The sequence below is a fragment of the Miscanthus floridulus genome, chromosome 7 (genome assembly GCF_019320115.1).
Source record: "Miscanthus floridulus cultivar M001 chromosome 7, ASM1932011v1, whole genome shotgun sequence".
NCBI lineage: Eukaryota > Viridiplantae > Streptophyta > Magnoliopsida > Poales > Poaceae > Miscanthus > Miscanthus floridulus.
The window spans coordinates 82,239,748-82,252,650 of NC_089586.1; the positions used below are offsets into that span (position 1 = coordinate 82,239,748).

A 12,903-nucleotide genomic window follows, 5' to 3' on the forward strand; every position below is an offset into this window, starting at 1 on the left:
ATTCAACGTCCAGTTAGTTAACGGATCCTGGCCAATGCCCGGTCAGCACTGACTGAACGTGTCCGGTCAAGGAAAGCCCTCTCTAGAACCTCTCTAGAGTTGACTGAACGCAGGCACCCAGTGTCCGGTCGCAACCAGATGACTTCAGTTGATCAAATGAACTGACCAGACTCTCCCTCCAGCGTCCGGTCAACCAAACTAGCGTCTGGTTGGTAATTTGACCCTCCATTCACTTCCAACTTAAAATCCTATGTGAATGAAGTTTACTCCAATTGATCTTAGGGCTACTCCTGAGTTACCTAGTGCTAGATTTGACAAGTGTGCACCACACCTAACCCACTACACTCACCTAGGTCAAGCTACTAGTCCATACCCCCCCTTAATAGTATGGCCAAAGGAAAAACAAAGTCCTAAACTACTCTAAGTGTCTCTTCAACACCAAACGACACTTAGAACTAGTCCATCCTTAACCTTATCGTCCATCCTTTGAAAACCAAAATGATTTCCATCAACAAGGGCATGACAACCATGATTGCTTAATCAATTGTCATTACCATAACCTAACTCAAATTGCCTCTGTAAAACACAAGTTAGTCATAGTAATCTTGTGTCGTCATTAATCCCCAAAACCCAACTAGGGACCTAAATGCTTTCACCTTATTCTCTAGATCCACTAGACCTTTGTTGGTGTACAAGGGGCTACCATTGTTGCACTTCAACAACTCAATGGTGTTAGTCGAGGTCACAGTGACAAGGATGTTGACATGATGACGGCACTAGACTACTTGAGGCAGTAGTGGCTCTAGCAGACATGCGGTTCTAGGTGGGGGTGGGGGAGGGGGGAAGCAAAATATGGATTCCTAAGGAAAAGACATGAGATGATTAGAATTTTAGGTTTACAAAGAATCAAGGAACTAAACAAGTTGTAAAGACTTGGATAGCAATTTTATCGAGAAGTGAAGGAGCTCATCAAGAGAACTAAAGACTACCTTAATTTGGCCTTAATATAAATTGAACAGGATATAAGCTAGAAATGAGGGAAGAAAAGGAGTGGAGTGTGATGACAATGGTTTTAGGCCAAGTATTGGTAAACTAAAAAGAATGTACATATTCTAAACTAAAAGTGTACGACAATTGGTAGACCGCCTTCAAAAGTGTAAAATCTAAAAGAAAAAAGAATGTACATATTTTGGACTAAAAATAGTACATGAATTGGTGGTGCTCTCCGGTTGGCCGGTCGGCCGCATGTCCCGTTCCAACGGCAATGGTGTCTCCTGGACGAGAAAGTGACGATGGTAACGCTAGCTGATACCCTACTCCAAGTCAACTCCTTCGCTAGCACTGGCACTGACACCGGCATAGGAGCAGGAGTAGGAAGAAGTTGCTCTGGCCCCTTACCTTCCGAAACTCTAGAGCCTCCTGATCGATCTGAGCCTCGCCAAGCCCGGTGACTTGGTAGCCTCACGCAGGGTCAGCGTCAGCGTCGGCATGGCCAACTCTAGGATCTCGATCACCATGGCGGCCATGGAGCCAGCGCTAGCAGTGACCGTGCCATGGCCGGACACCCTAAGAAGCTCATCGGTGGGTAGGTTGGTGGCGGTGGCGTAGTTCGCGGGCTCCAGGGGTACGGGTGGAAGAGCCAAGGAAGGTGCCGGAGGAGATACATCAGGCTTGGAGACAATGAGGCGACATAGCAGACATGTGGTGTTGGAGGTGAGCCACATGTCGACGCACTCAGCATGGATGCTATGGCCGCAGCGGGGTAGAAACCGAGCCTCCTCGCCGTCCTGGAGCTCGGCGAGGCACACGACGCACTCCACCGCGTTCAGCTACCCCTTGTCCGAACATTGCGTCGCCGTTGCCTTATACACCATGACAGGCAGCGAGCGCAGCAGCTCCGGGTCAACGCCCCTGCTGATCTACATCCCACCCTGCTACTTGTTAGAATTTACATGGATAGTTTTCCTAAATCCATATGAAGAATTTCTAATAAATCTCAAAGGCCCAATACTTGTGTTCCCTAGTGGACTTTAATGTTTAAGCCCATGAGTAGAGGTAGGAGATACAATATCAATTAGTAGCATATTGATAGTGAATGTGGAGGTAGGGGGGTTCTCATCCCTATATATATACCAATCCTTCTAGAAAAAGACACTAAAAACTACTATTGGGAGTTCTAGTTTGGAAAATCCAAAGGTAGTAAATTAGTATTTTCCTCTTCTCGCTATTGCACTGCCGCCGTAGTCTCTCCATCCCGGCATCTGCATGCACCGACGTTTGAGAGAGAAGGTCTCCAGAACCCTCGTCCTTGTGATCCTGCACCAGGAGAGGATGAATAAGTTTTTTGGGAAGCACTCGTCGTGCGACTGCTCCCGACTTTCACGACAGGCCGTCTTCCATCCAAGTCAGGCGGCGCTACGTCCCGACGTATTCATCATCAGCTGCTCTGAGCTCTTCCTTCACCACTCATCGATGACTTAGTACCACCACCAGCAATATCTCCCTCTGCATCATCTTCACCAGCGACACCATTTTCTTCTATAAACAAAAGGTACACACCACGTGACCAATCTATTATTGTCATTTGTCTACTGTGTTGATCACGATGATCTTAGCTATATTGCTAGCTATATTGCTATTAATGTTGCCTGATTTAACTAGTATATTAGAGATCTGCATGCTAGTTTATGAGATTGTCATGATTTATATTATGCTATTAATCTAGAAATTAATCAGAAAATTGCCTAATTATTCAACAATCCAAATACCTTATTGTAAGCTTTTTCGTGAATTATCTATGGCTAGTTTCGCTGATGCGCTAAGGCTGGAAAAGTTTTCTAGTGCGCGCTTTAAGAGATGGCAAGTAAAGGTCACCAATTGGTTGACAGCCATAAAAGTGTTCTGGGTGAGCGCTGGCATGCCTGAGGGAAATATCTTTGAAGAAGATCTAAGAAGATTCTAGGATGCCAACTAGATCTTTGTGGGAGCTATGTAGAATGTACTTTCTGATCATCTATTTGATTCAACTCTACACATAAAAGATGCAAAGATGTTGTGGGGTCATCTAAATGCTACTTATGGTGCATCAGATGCTGGTAGTGAGTTGTACATCATGGAGAGCTTTCATGACTATAAGATGGTTGCTAATCGATCTATAGTCGAGCAAGCTCATGAGGTTTAGGGTCTGGCTAAGGAACTTGAACTCCTTAAGTGTGTCATATCTGATAAATTTGTGTCTGGGTGCATTATTGCTAAGTTGCCTCCTTCATGGAGGGGCTTCGCCACAAGCCTTAAACACAAGAGACAGAAAATATCAGTTGAAAACTTGATAGCATCTCTTGATGCTGAGAAGGCTCGGGCTAAGGACAACATTGAAAAGGGGAATGAGGGTCATCCTAGTGCCAATTGTGCCTAGAGAAAGCCACATGGCAGGAACAAAGGAAAGAATAAGCCTTTCAATGCCAAGTCTACTACTACCTTTAAGAAGAAGAAGAAAGATAAAGCAGAGTTGCCTTGCTTCACTTGTGGAGAGCTTGGCCACTTTTCCAAAGAGTGTCCAGAGCGAGCGGACCGCAAAGGGAAAATGAAGAATGTCAATCTCGTGACTACTAGCAATGCTGATGACGGGTATGGTAATCTTCCTATTGTACTATTAGTGTTTTAATCTCCAAGTTGGTGGGTTGATACAGGTGCTAATATTCATGTGTGTACTGACATCTCTATGTTTTCTTCTTATCAGGGGCTCCAAGGTGTCTCCGTCCTAATGGGGAATGGGTCGCATGCTTCTGTTCGTGGTGTTGGCACGGTGGATCTGAAGTTTACTTTGGGAAAGATCTTGCAGCTGAGGAACGTGCAGCATGTCCCTACTATACGGAAGAACCTAGTTAGTGTCTCCCTTCTTTTGAGAGATGGGTTTAAGGTAGTGTTAGAGTCCAATAAAGTAGTAATGTCTAAGCATGGACAATTTATTGGTAAAGGCTATGATTGCGGAGGCTTGTTCCACCTATCTTTGGCATATTTTTGTAATAAGTCAATGAATCACATTTGTGGCACAATTAGTGATATTTCAAGTGTTTGGCATTCTCGTTTATGCCATGTCAATTTTGGGTTGATGTCACGTTTGTCTAGCATGAGTTTAATTCCAAATTTCACTATTGCCAAAGGTTCTAAGTGCCATAGTTGTGTGCAATCAAAGCAATCTCAAAAGCCTCACAAGGCAGGGAAGGAGAGAAACTTGGCACCTCTAGAACTCATACATTCTGATCTATGTGAGATGAATAGTGTGTTAACAAAAGGTGGAAAGAGATATTTCGTGACTTTAATTGATGATGCAACTAGATTTTGCTATGTTTACTTGCTGAAAACTAAAGATGAAATGCTAGACTACTTTAAACTCTATAAGGCTGAAGTTGAGAATCAACTAGAGAGAAAGATTAAGCATCTAAGGTCAGATCATGGTGGTGAATATTTTCCTAGATTATTTGATGAATTCTGTGAGGAACATGGCATTATTCATGAGAGGACGCCTCCCTATTTGCTCGAATCAAATGGGGTTGCTGAGAGGAAGAACCGCACGCTAACTGACTTGGTGAATGCCATGTTAGACACTGCAGGTTTATCTAAGGCATGGTGGGGGGAGGCTTTATTGACTGCAAGTCATGTCCTGAATAGAATTCCAAACATAAATAAATAGACAACCCCATATGAGAATTGGGTTGGGAGGAAACCATCACTTTCATACTTGCGCACGTGGGGATGCTTGGCGAAGGTCAGCAAACCAATTTCTAAGAAGCGCAAGCTTGGACCAAAGACTGTAGACTGTGTCTTTCTAGGATATGCTTATCAGAGCATTGCCTATAGGTTTTTAGTAGTAAAATCTAAAGTTCCTGATATGCATGTTGATACAATTATAGAATCTCGTGATGCTACATTTTTTGAGAACATACTTCCTATGAAAGATATGCATAGCAATGCTAGATTTTCTTCTAAGATAGCTCCTAATTTTACTACACCTATTGAGTCTCCTGTTGAGTCATTTGAGCAACCACTTGAAGAAGTCCTTGAGAAGGATGACAATGAAGTTCCTGCGAGGAACAAGAGACAAAGGATTGCAAAATCTTTTGGTGCTGATTTCATTGTGTACCGTGGACGATACTCCCACCTCTATTGAAGAGGCGTATGCATCTCTAGATGCAGATGATTGGAAGGATGTTGTTCGTAGTGAAATGGACTCGATTCTCTCTAATGGAACTTGGGAATTATCTGAGCTGCCGTTTGGTTGTAAACTTGTGGGTTGTAAGTGGGTGTTCAAAAAGAAGCTTAGACCTGATGGTACTGTTGACAAATACAAGGCTCGGCTTGTGGCTAAGGGTTATACCTAGAAGGAAGGCATGGATTTCTTTGATACTTATTAACTTGTTGCTAGAATGACCAATATTCGAGTGCTACTTTCCCTGGCTGCCTCATATGGTCTTCTCGTTCATCAAATGGATGTGAAGACAATTTTCCTTAATCGAGAGTTGTATGAGGAAATCTATATGGATCAGCCTGATGGGTTTGTAGTAAAAGGTGAAGAGCGTAAGGTGTGTAAGTTATTGAAATCTTTGTATGGCTTGAAACAAGCGCCTAAACAATGGGATGAGAAGTTTGACACAACTTTAATGAGTGTGGGCTTTACCATAAATGAGGTTGATAGGTGTGTGTACTATCGATATGGTGGGGGTAATTCTGTTATATTATGCTTATATGTTGATGATATTCTAATCTTTAGCATGAACATTGATGCAATTAATGAGGTCAAGTCTTTTCTGTCTAAGAGCTTTGACATGAAAGATCTAGGAGAAGCTAATGGGATTCTAAATATTAAGCTGATTAAGAATGAGAGTGGGATTACTTTATTGCAATCTCACTATGTTGAGAAGGTCTTGAGTCAGTTTGGCTTTATGGATAGCAAGCCTTCTCCAACACCTTATGATCCTAGCGTGACTTTGAGAAAGAACAAAAAGATAGGTAGAGACCATTTGAGATACTATCAGATTATTGGTTCACTCATGTATTTAGCTAGCGCAACAAGACCAGATATCTATTTTGCTGTCAGCAAGTTGAGTAGGTACACGTCCAACCCAGATGATGATCATTGGCGTGCACTTGAAAGGGTCTTGCGTTATCTTAAAGGTACAACGAGTTTTGGGATTCACTATTCTGGGCACCCAGCTATGCTTGAGGGATATACTGATTCGAACTGGATATCTGATCTTGACCAAATCTACGCCACTGGTGGGTATGTGTTTACTCTTGGAGGTGACACAGTGTCATGGAGGTCTTGCAAACAGACTATTTTGACAAAATCAACAATAGAAACAGAACTTATTGCTTTAGATACAGCTTCTGCAGAGACAGAATGGCTGTGTGAGCTCTTGTTGGACTTGCCAGTGGTTGAAAAACTAATACCGGCTATCCTTATGAACTATGATAATCAAACTGTGATTACTAAAGTAAACAGTGCTAAGGATAATGTGAAGTCAACAGGACACATTAAAAGACATTTGAAGACTGTCAAGAAGTTTAGAAACTCCGGAGTAATAGCTGTGGCCTATGTGCAAACAGACAAAAACCTGGCAGATCCCTTTACAAAAGGGCTATCACGGAATGTGATGGAAATTGCATCAAGGGATATGTGTATGGGACCCATGTGAGTTTACAGTAGTAGTAACCCAACCTTTTTTATCGGAGATCCCACGACTAAGGATCTGGGAAGAACAAGCTATTGGTAAACTGAGGAGAGTAAACTATAACTCTCTCTATGTAAAGATGCAATACTTTCAATTTTCAAAGCAATGAGGCACTATATGGTAGGTTGGCGAATGTCTTAATGTGTTCTATTGGCTTTAACAAGCGAAGATATTGTCCTGCAGAGCATTCTTGAAAATACATACCTATATGAGTCCGATTGTATAACGGCGCAGTCTATGAGACTTAGGTGATCTCTAGTAAGCTCATGAAGAGACCAGGGGGTACGACGTATATGCTCCACCCACGGGAAAGGCTACTGGTAGCCAGGTACTAGTTTGACTTTGAGTAAAACTCGTTCACACAAAACTTGCAATTCAAGGCATAGCCCATTGTTTAAGTTGTGGATGTGTGTAACTTAAAGCTCTAGTTGGATGTTCAACTTAATAGTCTCTGTTGAAACACTAGTATATAAACAATAGTGGAAGAAAAAAAATATCTATGATGGGCAGTTGAGATCTGGTGGGGGATTGTTAGAATTTATATGGATAGTTCCCCTAAATCCATACGACGAAATTCTAATAAATCTCAAAGGCCCAATACTTGTGTTCCCTAATGGGCTTTAATGTTTAAGCCTATGAGTAGAGGTGGAAAGTACAACATCAATTAGTACCATATTGCTAGTGAAAGTTGAGATATGGGTTCTCATCCCTCTCTCTCTCTATATATATATATGTACCAATCCTCCAGGAAAAAGACACTAAAAACTACTATTGAGAGTTCTAGTTTGGAAAATTCAAAGGTAGTAAATTTATATTTTTCTCTTCTCGCCGCTACGCTGCCGCCATAGTCTCTCCATCCCGGCGTCTGCGTGCACCGACGTTCGGGAGAGCAGGTCTCCGGAACCCTCGTCCTTGTGATCTTGCACCGGGAGAGGACAAATAAGGTTTTTGGGAAGAGCTCGTCGCGCGACTGCTCCCGACTTTCACGACGGGTCGTCTTCCATCCAAGTCAGGTGGCGTTACGTCCCAGCGTATTCGTCGTCAGCTGCTCCGAGCTCTTCCTTCATCACTTATCAACGACTTTGTACCACCAGCAGCGTCTCCCTCTGCATCATCTTCACCAGCGACACCATTTTCTTCTGTAAACAAAAGGTACACACCACGTGACTAAATTATTGTTACTTGTCTACTGATCTTAGCTATGTTGCTAGCTATATTGCTATTAATGCTGCCTGATTTAACTAGTATGTTAGAAATCTGCATGCTAGTTTATGAGATTGTCATGATTTGTATTCTGCTATTAATCTGAAAATTAATGAAATTGCCTAATTATTACACTGGCGGCCGTCCGCGGACAAGGGCACCGCAGCCCTCTCCGTGCGAAGCAGTACTGGAGGGAGGCGAGGCCGAAGGCGAAGATGACAGAGCAGGAGGATGCCTGCGACGGTGAGGATGTTGCCGAGCGTCATGGCGGCGGCTGCACCCACCGTGGGCGCCACGGGTGTGTCAGCGTCGGCGCCGCTTGGCCACGACGCGTGCGCAGCGCCGGCGCCTTCGTCAGAACCTTGCGCCATGCGGCCCATGCTGTTTCTCGATGCCTGGATGCAACCCGGTAGGCAAGCTTGTCTTTGTACCGTGGTGTGTATGTAGCGAGACAGCGAGTGAGCACTCGAAAGTGGGGAGCTCGAGCATATATATATACGAGTCCGGTTCGTTTATCCACACAAGGATGGTTGACGCGGCGACAGACCGGCGCGACGGAATTGCACCGGCTGACCGGCGGCTGCGGCTGCTGGCAAGGGTTGGGGGCCAAGGCGAGACCGGCAGGGCGGCCGGTCAATGGCAGCGATCGCGGACGCGAGCGGTTGCCCGTGCCTTCACGCGGGCTTTGGCCTGGATGTCAGCACCTCGGTGCACTTTCTTTGGTTTTTCCCTTGGAAAGGTACTGCACCCTGACCGTGAGGCACTTTCTTTGCCACGTGAGTGACGTGGTGTTCGTGATGCTCAAGCAGTCAAGTGGCCGGAGTTTAGATGGCTGTCACTTCCAGTTCCATTTTGACAAGATGTATTGGAGCTGCAATGACCAAGTTTAATGATGTGAAGTGAGCTTCATTCTCCGGTACTTGTAATAATTAAATACGTACGGGTGGAATCGAATGTCGTTCCCAGTTTCTGAATCGTTGCTCCTGTGTAATTGATAACGACAAAATAAAGAAACCAATGCTACACCAGGGTCATGAGATGCGGCTAACCAAATGTAGTTGCACTCCACTTGGTTTGTGTCTCGTCTGAGCTTGACTTTCAAAGTTTCCAACTCGGCCGGCTGCTAGCCTGCTTGCTATTCCGCCCTCTAATCAAAGGAACTAGCTAGGGTAGTGCCTCGTGGCCATTGTGCATCTAGAATCGTGCAAGGGAACTCCCTTCCTCGTGTCATCGTGCGTCACCTGCTCACTGTCGTCGGTTGCTTCCCTGGCGCGAGCGCCCTGCCGAGATCTGATATCCTTGGTAGGGATGGGGCGTCGTCCTGTAAGGCGCGGGAGAAGTCACCTCCATGATTCTTTGCCTTCTTCGCCTCCATCACCTCTCAACTCCAATCCCTTCTTCTCCAGATCCGCTAGATGGACAAGGAGCTGGCATGGTTGCACTTGAACAACTCTCCATCTGCTTCCTTCACTTCATCCGAGAGGTCTGAGGGAGTACCTCTCACCATCATTTTGGGATGTCGTCAAGGGAAAAGGGAAGGCGGTAGCCCCTATCCCTGAAGCCTGCCATGCATGCTCTACCTTCGAAGGGAGGATTCATGGCGAATGCTCATCGCCTAGCTCCTATTGTCACTACTGGAGACGGCCTCTTTGCCGAGGGCGGCCCTCGGCAACCCTATCCCTGAAGCCTGCCATGCATGCTCTACCTTCGAAGGGAGGATTCATGGCGAATGCTCATCGCCTAGCTCCTATTGTCACTACTGGAGACGGCCTCTTTGCCGAGGGCGGCCCTCGGCAAAGGCTTTGCCGAGGACGGCCCTCGGTAAAGAGCTCTCGGGGAATTTTGAGTCGGCGAAGAGGATCTTTGCCGATGGCCCTTTATCGGGCACTCGGCAAAGCCTTTGCCGAGGGCTGGAGCGGCACTCGGCAAAGAAAAGCAGCCGTCACGGCGCCGGCGCCTGGGACGGAGTCTTTGCCGAGGGCCGTCTCCGGGGCCCTCGGCAAAGAGTTATTCTTTTTTTTTTGAAAAATCTTTGCCGAGGGACTCCAACCATGGCCCTCGCCAAAGAAATGTGCAGAATTTTTCCAAAAAATCTTTGCCGAGGGCAATGGGACGACCCTCGGCAAAGAATTATTCTTTTTTTTGAAAAATCTTTGCCGAGGGCTTCCACCCATGGCCCTCGGCAAAGAAATGTTGCAGAAATTTTATTTTTTTAAAAAAAATCTTTGCCGAGGGCAATGGGACGGCCCTCGGCAAAGGACCCTTCTTTGCCGAGGGTCTTGGTCATTGCCCTCGGCAAAGAGGCAGAATTTTTTTTTGTTTTGCTTTTTGCATTCCATCGACACAAGCATTTCATATATATACATATATATATCAACCATCACATATATATATCACACAGAATCCATTTTCTCACAATATATCACAACCATAATTGTGAACCACAAATCACAATATATTACAACGACAAGTCACATGTTCATCATCATTCACATTTTTATTACGACAAGTTCATGAAATCCAAACACAAGTCAGAACCATAAACCACAAATATTACAATAAAGTCCAACCACATCACCTAGCACAGACAAAGAAATAAAAATCTTTGCCGAGGGCCCTGTACCTGGGCCCTCGACAAAGGGCCCAACCCTAAATCGGCCAGCGGCCCAAATTCCCCGCCCACGGACAAAAAAAATCTTTACCAAGGGCCTAGCCTGGCCCTCGGCAAAGGGGGTCTTTGCCGAGGGCCTGGCCAATGGCCCTCGGCAAAGAATATTTAAAAAAATAAAAAATCTTTGCCGAGTGCCTGACGGCGGGCACTCGGCAAAGACTGACGTCAGTGGCCGCCGTGACCCATCCGGCCATATTTGCCGAGGGCCAATTTGCCGAGGGCTAGGCCCTCGGTAAAGATTTATTTTGCCGAGGGCTCCTGGGGCTGGCCCTCGGCAAAGACCCCCTTTGCCGAGGGCTAAGTGCCCGAGATCTAGCCCTCGGCAAACCCAGAAGCCCTCGGCAAAGAGGACGTCTCCAGTAGTGTGTGGCCACTCCAAATGTGGTGCCAACTAGTCAGCGTTGGTATTTCTTATATGTTGAAGTAGTTAATTCTGCAAGCACAATGAAACATCGTTGTACTATTTCACCAAGAAGTATTCCAAGGTGTCATATTTATATCTCTAGGAAAGCGATGGCTAAGAGTGTTTGATAAATAAGTTGTCCTTGATTGTATTATAATTAATATACCAAACTCTAGCAGGGTAACTACAGATAATAAAAGAGTAGTGTGACACACAGAAGTTTCGAAAACAATAAAGGATGGAAGGCATAGCTAACTTGGAAGGACAATGAGGAAGTACTAGGTCCCTATAATTCCACTCTACTACTAAGGTTTTAATAAGATCAGAAAGTTAGCAAAGATATGGATAGATATAGATAACTAGCTAGAGATCACACGCAAGAACACTACGGGGGCATAGACCTAACACTGCAACGGAAAAGGATGAGAATGGTGCTAGACGGTTTATGCAATGAGCCCAACGTTTTAATAACTTACCCGAATATGGTGGGCTACAAAGGTCAGAAAGGGTTGTCACCACCTACTAACAACCATGTGGTGGCCTTCGATGTGCTTGCTGGATCACCACACACTCATCCTGGACATTGGTCGCTCTATGTCCTATATCATTGTTGAAGTGCAGTACAATAGTCAATCAAGAAGCTAGTTAGTAATCAAGATCCGTAGAGATACTAGTAAGGTAGGGGAGGCAGTTAATATTCTTGGTAAAAAGGCAAGATGAGCAAGCATCCCGAATTCATGCCCTTTCTCTTGAACTCGCTCATTATGCAACTTGTAATATCAAGCACGCGCTAGAAAACATTGATTTGGGTGACATGATTCCCATCTCTGTAACATGTTTACGATGCCATGAAGGTTTAAATTTTCAAAAAAAAAAAAGATTATAATGGTCACGGTTCAAATTTGACTCATATTTGCTCAAATCTTACATGCATTTGGTCATTGGTTATGTGATATGCACGTGTGTGTAACTCACAAGTAAACGGACATCGTTCATAAGTATATTATTTTATTTCATCACGAGAAGCTAGTTCTAAGAAGAAACAAATGTGGTAATACCATGGATGACAACAATGTCATATAGTGGCAAGGTAGCAGGTATGGTATCATCAGCTCAATGGTGACATGACGACGGCACCAGGCTACTTGAGGCAGGAGTGGCTCTAGCAGACGTGCGGCATTATGTCATGAATCTAGCAATGATTTATACCGGGGGGAGGAGGACATGACACTTTTGGATATGATTATAAAGTGAGCTCATTCCTACACTTGCATAGTATTTTTTGGAACAATTCACTTGGTTACATGTTATTATTTAATTGTAGGTACAAATGTGTTTCAATGTGCAAGTCCATCAAAGTTGAACTTTCAGGTTATTAGCAGCCCGACAATACTCTATTGGAAAGGCTATAACTCTTTCATCCAGAGTGAGTTTGAGATCCATAAGCACTTGATGGAAAGCTTATTTGATAAACTTTCAAATAGATCTGGTTCCACCTCAATATCACGTCGGCAAGGTCTTCAAATCAGACATTCTGCCATTGTTTCTATCGGGTGCTACGACATCGTCGTGGGCTTGTTATTCACACTTGGGACGCCCAGGTCGCATACGGACTCTGTTTTCGACAATCCACATATGGATGGAAACATAATTTGATAAGAAAACCAATGGAAGTGGTCCCACATCAAAATCCCATCAGAATTAATGAGAATCGTCGAAACAAGTTGACGTCCAGAATCTGTCAGGGCGCTGCATTGCCATCTTTTGGGCCATTTGGGCCTTGTAACGTGTCGTGACTCCTTAGGACGCGAGTAGGGGTCCTTGGACGTCCCTTAGGCTATATAATCAGTAGTCGCCACCTACGTTAGGGTTTGGGTTTTGCTTAGATCATTCTG

General features: G+C 44.7%; 1 pseudogene; it reads right to left on the reverse strand.

The window, feature by feature from the left end:
• Positions 1 to 1,301: 1,301 nt before the first annotated feature.
• Positions 1,302 to 9,309, reverse strand: LOC136465746 (E3 ubiquitin-protein ligase EL5-like; annotated as a pseudogene).
• Positions 9,310 to 12,903: the final 3,594 nt, after the last annotated feature.